General features: G+C 44.9%; 1 long non-coding RNA gene across 1 annotated transcript; it reads right to left on the bottom strand.

Moving 5' to 3' along the window:
* Nucleotides 1-6,117: 6,117 nt before the first annotated feature.
* Nucleotides 6,118-6,992, bottom strand: LOC108282539. The gene has a single exon (XR_001816460.2). It is a non-coding gene; the product is annotated as an uncharacterized LOC108282539 (long non-coding RNA).
* Nucleotides 6,993-7,536: the final 544 nt, after the last annotated feature.

The following is a 7,536-nucleotide window of genomic DNA, read 5'->3' as shown; positions in this document are numbered from 1 at the left end:
CCGTCTCTGGGGAGGCCGAGAGCAAACGCAGAAGTGCTTCAGCTGTGGGCCTTGACTAGCGGGGGCCTGGCTAGAGGGGGCCCTGGTGTAGCCAACCCCGACGTCGTAATCGGCCGCGGTTGTTTCTGTTCCCTTTTGGCGCCAATCTCCTTCACCATTTGTGATCCTCCGTAAGCGCCGGGCGCGGGCCACTTGGCGCGCACCCCGGAAATACTTGCGGGGACCCGGAAGCAGCGGGAGCTCGGACGCCCCGCTCTCCAGGGTCAACACTCCTCTCTCCGCCCACTTTGGAGGAGCCCTGTCCGCAAAGCGTCACGGGGTCCCAGAGCAGGTTTCGCGTGGCGCCCCGCTCTTGCCTGGCCGCCCGGAGCCTCCTGCCTCTGGGTTTCCCCACTTTGGGCAAGCCCCGACCTCCCTGCTCCCCCGAAGGAGAGGGCCGTTCCCTGGAGAAACCGCCAGTGGATTTTGAACCCTCCTTTTAAGTTCGCCGTTTCTCCCGGCGGCGGTGGGTAGAAGGACGTAAAGGGAAGGAGAAATGTACAATCACAGCGAGTGACCATTTAATAAATTCCCAAGATTACAGTATAAATTTACTAGGGCCTGTAATCCCAGCTCTTTGGGAGACGGAGGCAGTGGATCGCTTGAATTCAGGAGTTTGAGACCAACCTGGGCAACATGGGGAAACCCCATCTCTACAAAAAATACCAAAAGAAAAAGAAAATTGGCTGGGCGTGGTGGCGGAGGCCTGTAGTCCCAGCTGCTCCGGGAGCTGAGGTAGGATAATCACCTGAGTCCGGGAAGTAGCACAGCGAGCCTTGATCGCTCCACTGCACTCCAGCCTGGGCAACGCGCGTGAGACACACACACACACACACACACACACACACACACACACTCTAAATTTACTAGGAGTCTTCGTTTGTGATTCAGAATTCCGCACGAAACAAAATGAGCACCTCCTTCGCCCGTATTTCCTGAGCTGTTGGCCACTCCCGGGCGAACCGGGGCGGGCGCGAACCCAGGGAGGGCCGGAGGCCCTCGGGTGCATCCCGCAGCTCGCGGAGGTGCAAGGCTCGCTGTCGTGGCGCGGGCACTGTGACCCACCGTCGTGAGAATGCTTCAGATCCAAACTGGACTTGTTTCCGTGACGCAGGAAACATCTGGGGCGTTTTCGCAGGGCTTTGGAAAAGTACTTACTTCGGAACTTGGCGCTAAGGTGTTCTAGGAGACACACAAACTTGAGTCTGAAAGGGGGAGGGGGCCAGAGGGGATGGCAACCCTGCCAGCTGCCTGGGTGCAAACTGGGGAGCTAGCTGGTGGCAGGCACTTGGGTGAAGGACAAATTAAATACTTAGAGCCAGGTCCACCCGTTACGGCCTCATTGTTTTAATGTCTGTAGTACTTAGTCACAGTATGAGAAAGAATAATGCCTTTACATTCAGAAAAACATCAAAGACCAGGGGTTGCTCAATATGGAGCACATATGGTAGTCTCTGAAGGCCTGGCCTGCCAAAACATGTTTCTCAGTATTTTCTCCTTTCCTTTCTTTGGATCCCCGCCCCCCACTTTTTTTTTCTCCCCAAATGGGAGGGAGCCATTGGCTCGGGTTACCTAGGGCGCCTTGCGTTCACGTGAGGCAGTAGGCAGCTGCGTGGAGGCGATCAATGAGGCTTTTCAAGAACCGAATCTGTCCTAGGAAAGGACTTTGAAGATGGGTGGGAGTAGGGGCCAGGTGGTACACTACTGTATTCCCAGGCCTTAGCACATTGCTCAGTAGTGGGTCAGGGAGACCCTTACTAAGTATTTACTGAATGAATATACTGAACTAGGTGAAGCCAACAGCCTGTCAAACCACTTTTTAGATTTCAGTCTAAGCAAGATTCATTTGCAAAGCTCCTCTTCCTTATCAACTGCTTTTACTATTGTTATTACTACTGTTATCTAAACCGCTATCCCAGTTTTTAAAATTACCTAGCAAACAGAGGCAGAGGACAGTTGGCTAAAAATTTAGGCAGTTTGCTTCAGTAATTTCTCTAGGTGAAATCTCAGAATGCTAGGATTCAGTAAAGTGATCTAGTTCAACTTCTAAATTTTCCTGAAGGTGAAGTTATTTGCTCAGGGCACATGGATAGGATGGAGCTGGGAAGGTGCCCTCTTTACTACATCTAGTGTAGGCTAAGTTCATACCCCACATTGTCCTCAGTGGGAGGACAGGCCAGATAATTTCATCTATTTTAGCCTCTTCGATTAAATGGACTCCATCACCTCTGAAAAATGGGCTTAGGATATTATCCTTCAGCAAATTTACATGCAGAATTAGTATTAAAGGCAGGGGTGAATTCTTAGGGCTCCCATTTAAAAGAAGATCCACTCTGTCTCCAGAACATGCGGCTTTTTCTAAGGCAATATTGATGATGGTGGGGGAAGGAAGCACACCACACATGGAGCCGATTAAACATGAATCTTACCAAATCTTCCAGCATTCTAGCAGCATGCATGACACACATGGGGACCTGTGGGCAAATTACCTAACCAATAGTTAGAAAACCTGGATTTTAGACTTGGCTTTGCCATCAACTCACTGCTATCTTGACCAGTCAGTTTCTCTATATTTATTTCTGTCTCTGTCTCTGTGTATATGTGTGTATGTATAGATACACACACACACACACACACACACACACACATATACACACATACATATACAGATATGTTATTAATCTTTAATCTAGGTGATCTGTTTGGTCCATAAATCTGATTTCTGTTCTCATGTTCTCTGATGCCGTAATGTATCAACATTCAATGAGCGCCTTACCCAGACCACATGGAAGCAGCAAAACCAACACTGGAAGCATTATCATTCTTATATTAAGTCTGCAGAGAACATTAAACTTGGAAAGAGCTTTAGAAATGCTTCAGCCCCTTCATCTCACAGATGAGCACACTGGGGCCCAGGGAACTGATTTCTTCAGGTCGCAGAAACGTGGCCCACAAATCTGGGTGACAGGTTTAGGTGAACACGGATCAAGTCTTTAAGCTACCTCCTCCCCATCCCCAACATCTGCAGTCCTCACCTGGCTTTCTCATTCACACCGGGGATATCTGGGCCAAACTGGCTTCAGGAGCATGAATTTAAAACAAAACCTAAATGTTTGGTACCATTTCACTTGGGTGGTGCTTTAACCATACCAGCTCTATTGTGTGAGACTTGGAGCTCTTAAGGGCCATTGGGACAAGGTTATGGTTCCTCTAATAAGAAGTACAGCAGCAAGTCTGATTTGTTTGTAAGAGTTTTGAATTCAATGTAAGAGAAAAATCTCTAGGCAAACTTAACAGAAAGGCGAATTATGTAAGTAAATAGTATTCAACTGATCCTTTCCCCTCATACAACAGACACCCAAATGATGGATATTGGAAGGAGGTGAAAAAGCTACTAGGAATTATTCAACATTAAGAGTAAGGTAGTAAACCTGGAAAGCTGGGGGTTTTTTTGTTTTTTGTTTTTTGTTTTTGTTTTTGTTTTTGCTTGCTTGCTTGCTTTCAAGGAGTGCCTTCTTGATGTGAGATGACTCAAGGACTGTCTGCCATGTTGAAAATTAAGTCTAGGGCACTTCCTCCTGCCTGCCTGGCCCTGGTTGACCTTGACTAGCCCAATTGATGCTGTCTGGATGGAATCCAAAGTGTTTCAGAGTAACAGTTGTGATATGTTTTCCCTGGATGTGTAGTAGAACAGGTGATTTCGCTACACAAAAGTAGTCTTTTCCTTTATCATCTTCAGGCTGAGGACCTTGACAATTTGGAGGCCAAAAAACCCTAGAAGTGGCACCTAGTCTGAGGGACCATAGGAAGGCAGTGAGGCAGTGTGGGAATGGGCCAGCTGGCCTTGGCAGTCACTCCAGAATGTTGTCCTAGGGAGGAAAAGTGCAAGCATGGAGCTGACATTCAGCCAACTGGAGGTCGACGTGTAGCTTTCTGCATTTAAATCTAGATGATTATGCTATAGCTCTGCAATATAGTAGGAAGAGTTCTGCCATTTTTCTTAAATGTAATCCTCAGGGTCCCGTTTTGGACCTCTTATATGAAACCTTCTTCCTGGGCAATACTTAATAAAAAAAAAAAAATACTTACCTTGTGAGGTTGTTGTGAGGACTAAATGAGATTATCTACTAAACGTACTTTGCTCAGTGCCAGATACATAGTAAGTACTTGATGCCTGTTTGCAAATATTATTATTAATCATTATTTGGCTTCAGTTGATACCAATGCTGTATCTCTCTATGATTCAGACTTCTTGGAGTGCTAGATCTGAATATCCAACTCCCTGTCAGAGTACATTTCCATATAGATGTATTTAGATTTTTAAAACTCACTATGCTTAAAACAGAATTTATTTCTAGTCTCTGTTGCATACTAATAGACTGTTCTCTTAGTTTCTATGACAGGTACCACTACTCATCTGGTGCTCAGGCCAATAACCTAGCAACTGTAACGAGGTCCTCCTTAATATCTTAATATCTTTTAAATTTACCCTCTCTCTCTCTCTTTTTTTTTTTCTTTTTCTTTTTAATGAGATGGGGTTTTGCTCTTGTCCCTCAGGCTGGAGTGCAATGGCATGATCTCGGCTAATTGCAAACTGTGCCTCCCAGGTTCAAGTGATTCTCCTGCTTTAGCTTCCCGAGTAGCTGGGATTACAGACATATGCCACCACGCCTGGCTAATTTTGTATTTTTAATAGAGACGTGGTTTCTCCATGTTGGTCAGGCTGGTCTTGAACTCTCGACCTCAGGTGATACTCCCACCTCAGCTTCCCAAAGTGCTGGGATTACAGACATGAGCCACTGCACCCGGCCCAAAATCTTCTCTTTTTTTTTCAAAGAGCCCCCTACCTTAGCAATGACAAATATTGAGTTTTGCCTGCATTATTCCATCATTTCTCCTGCTGCTAATGTACCCTTAAGTCTGTCCTCATGGCAGCTGGGCTGATCTTTGATGCAAATGACATTGGATCATGTCATTTCCCTACTTAAAATCTTTCAGTCACTCTCCCATAGACCTCAGGAAAACCCCAATAATGCTTTTTCTCATCTTTCTCAACACTGTCTCTATATATACATTAAGCCATGATTCTGAGCTATATTGAATACTCTCATTTCTTTTGCCCTCATACCTTTGCACATGTTGTCTTTCTGCCTGGGCCACACCTCCCTCCTTCTTCATCAGAAAGATTCTTGTCCTTCAAGATTCAGCCTGGGCATCTCCTCTTTTGGGAAGACTTCACTAAGCCCCAGGCTGATTGTGCAGTATATATCCTTCAGGAGAGTAATTTCTCTTTCTTTCCACTAGGTGTGAGTTTCTTGAAGACAGTGGAATATTTCTTTGATCTGTGTGGCCACCATGCTTTAGTGCTTGGCACACAGTAATTATCCATGATATGTTTGCTAGGTTGACAACCAGGATGACACAGAATTGAATAAATGGCTTTGGTTCTGTAACTTCTCATCAAGATTTTAAGAAAGTTATTGTTCCATGCTTCAGTTTCCTCATCTGTAAAATGGGGATCAGCAACACCTCCTAATGTTGTGAGAACTAAAAAGTGAATGCAAAAGTCTTTTGTTAACAGAGTAGCAATGTACATAAATCATTATTATAATAAATGCAAATCCATATTTCCCATGCATGTACACATTTTCATATGTGCACATAGTGTGCACCTATTATATACATCCGTGCATCTGTGTTTGTGTTCTTGACTGATTACATGGAAAGAAAGTTTTCAAGCAACTTTCTCTAGATGTCACCCTTTAAAGGTCATGCCGAAATAGATAACTGCTTTTTGATAACTAACTGGTCCAAGTTCTAGATAAAGCAGTTTGTGGCAGTGCCCTCCAATTAACAGTCACTGTGAATTAATTATATCTATATATTCAAATACAAACTCAGTGCAAATTTATAAGGAACTGAATGGATAATGATAACCTGATTACCATTTTCACTATGACTATAATATGACGATATTGTATAATAATAAAACAACAATATGGTAGAAATAATAATGTCGAAGGCACTGTCCTGTCAGTTTTTCCTTTGATTTTTCTTTTTTTTTTTTTTTTTAAAGGTTAAAAATTCCTTAATTTTTTTTTCCTGGTATCACTACCACAATTTACAGGGCAATATACCTGATGTAATGAAAAGAAAAAGAAAAAAGACAAAGCTACAACAGATTAAAGACCTCAGGAATGTACATCTAATTGACACTACATTGCATTAATCAATAGCTGCACTTTTTGCAAACTGTGGCTATGACAGTCCTGAACAAGAAGGGTTTCCTGTTTAAGCTGCAGTAACTTTTCTGACTATGGATCATTGCTCCTTCTGTGGCAGATTTTTACAGTTCCTCTAATGCATTTGGGACGACTCTCAAAGTAACCTGCAGCTTTCCTGACAACTCCTCGCCCCCTCTCCTGCTAAGAACTGTAGCCCTTTTCTGCTGCTTTTAGAACCTTCTGCTACCATATCCACCACTTCCACCATCAGATCCATAACCACCACCATAGGGACTGCCTGAGCTTCTTCCACCAAAACTGCCCCCTTTCATGGGTCCATAATTTGATTGCTGTTGTCCACTATAATTTCCAAAATCATTATAGTTCCCACCACCACTATAGTTACCACCACCAAAATTTCCTCCTTCATTGTAACCATCATATCCTCCACCACCGCCACCATATCCACCACATTGGTTTCCATATCCTGGTCCACCACCACCATGGCCCCCTCTACTACTATAACCAGGACCACCACCATAGTTGCCACCATCGCCAAATCCATTATATCCACCATCACCTCCTCCATAACTACCTCTGCTGCCACCACCTCCACCACCATAACCTCCTCTTCCACCAAAGTTTCCACCACGGCCAAAATTACCTCCACCACCTCCAAAGTTTCCTCCACGACCCATAAAATTGCCAGATCCACCTCCACGACCTCTCTGTGATTTTTCAATCACTTGGGGCACTTACTGAAGGCACTGTTTCACCTATTGTGCATGTGAACAAATGGGGGCTCGGAGACGCATTCATTTAACCTGGCTCCTTTCCAACACTGCCATAGAGTGATCAGAATCCTAGGATGGCCTTTCTCCTGTCTGCTTTTTCTATCCCCACAGCCTGTGTAGGAAGTTTACACAGAATAAGTGATTAATAGAAACGAGGCAGAACTAATCAATGCGTAAATTGATCGATGCTTGTTTATAATACTTTAAGTACCGCAGTTATTTCTACAATTCACGCCTGCCTTAGATGTGGAATCCACTACTCTAACACCAGTACCAAGGGAAGCTTCCGGGTTTCTCGATTCAGGGTAGGATGATTGCGTCTCTTCGCAGTGCGCGGTGGCCGGCAGCCCGGCTGCCCTGGGCTCTGGAGCCAAGAGCGCCCGGGTCCTTCTTCTCACCCGCCTGGTGCCCACGGAGGAAAGGAGGTCGCGGGCTCCTCTTAACCTCATCTAGCCCCTGCCTCTTGTTCTTCTTTAAAA

This window comes from Cebus imitator, unplaced genomic scaffold, assembly GCF_001604975.1.
Source record: "Cebus imitator isolate Cc_AM_T3 unplaced genomic scaffold, Cebus_imitator-1.0 Scaffold243, whole genome shotgun sequence".
In the NCBI taxonomy this organism is placed as follows: domain Eukaryota; kingdom Metazoa; phylum Chordata; class Mammalia; order Primates; family Cebidae; genus Cebus; species Cebus imitator.
This window is presented reverse-complemented; position numbering and strand designations above follow the sequence as displayed.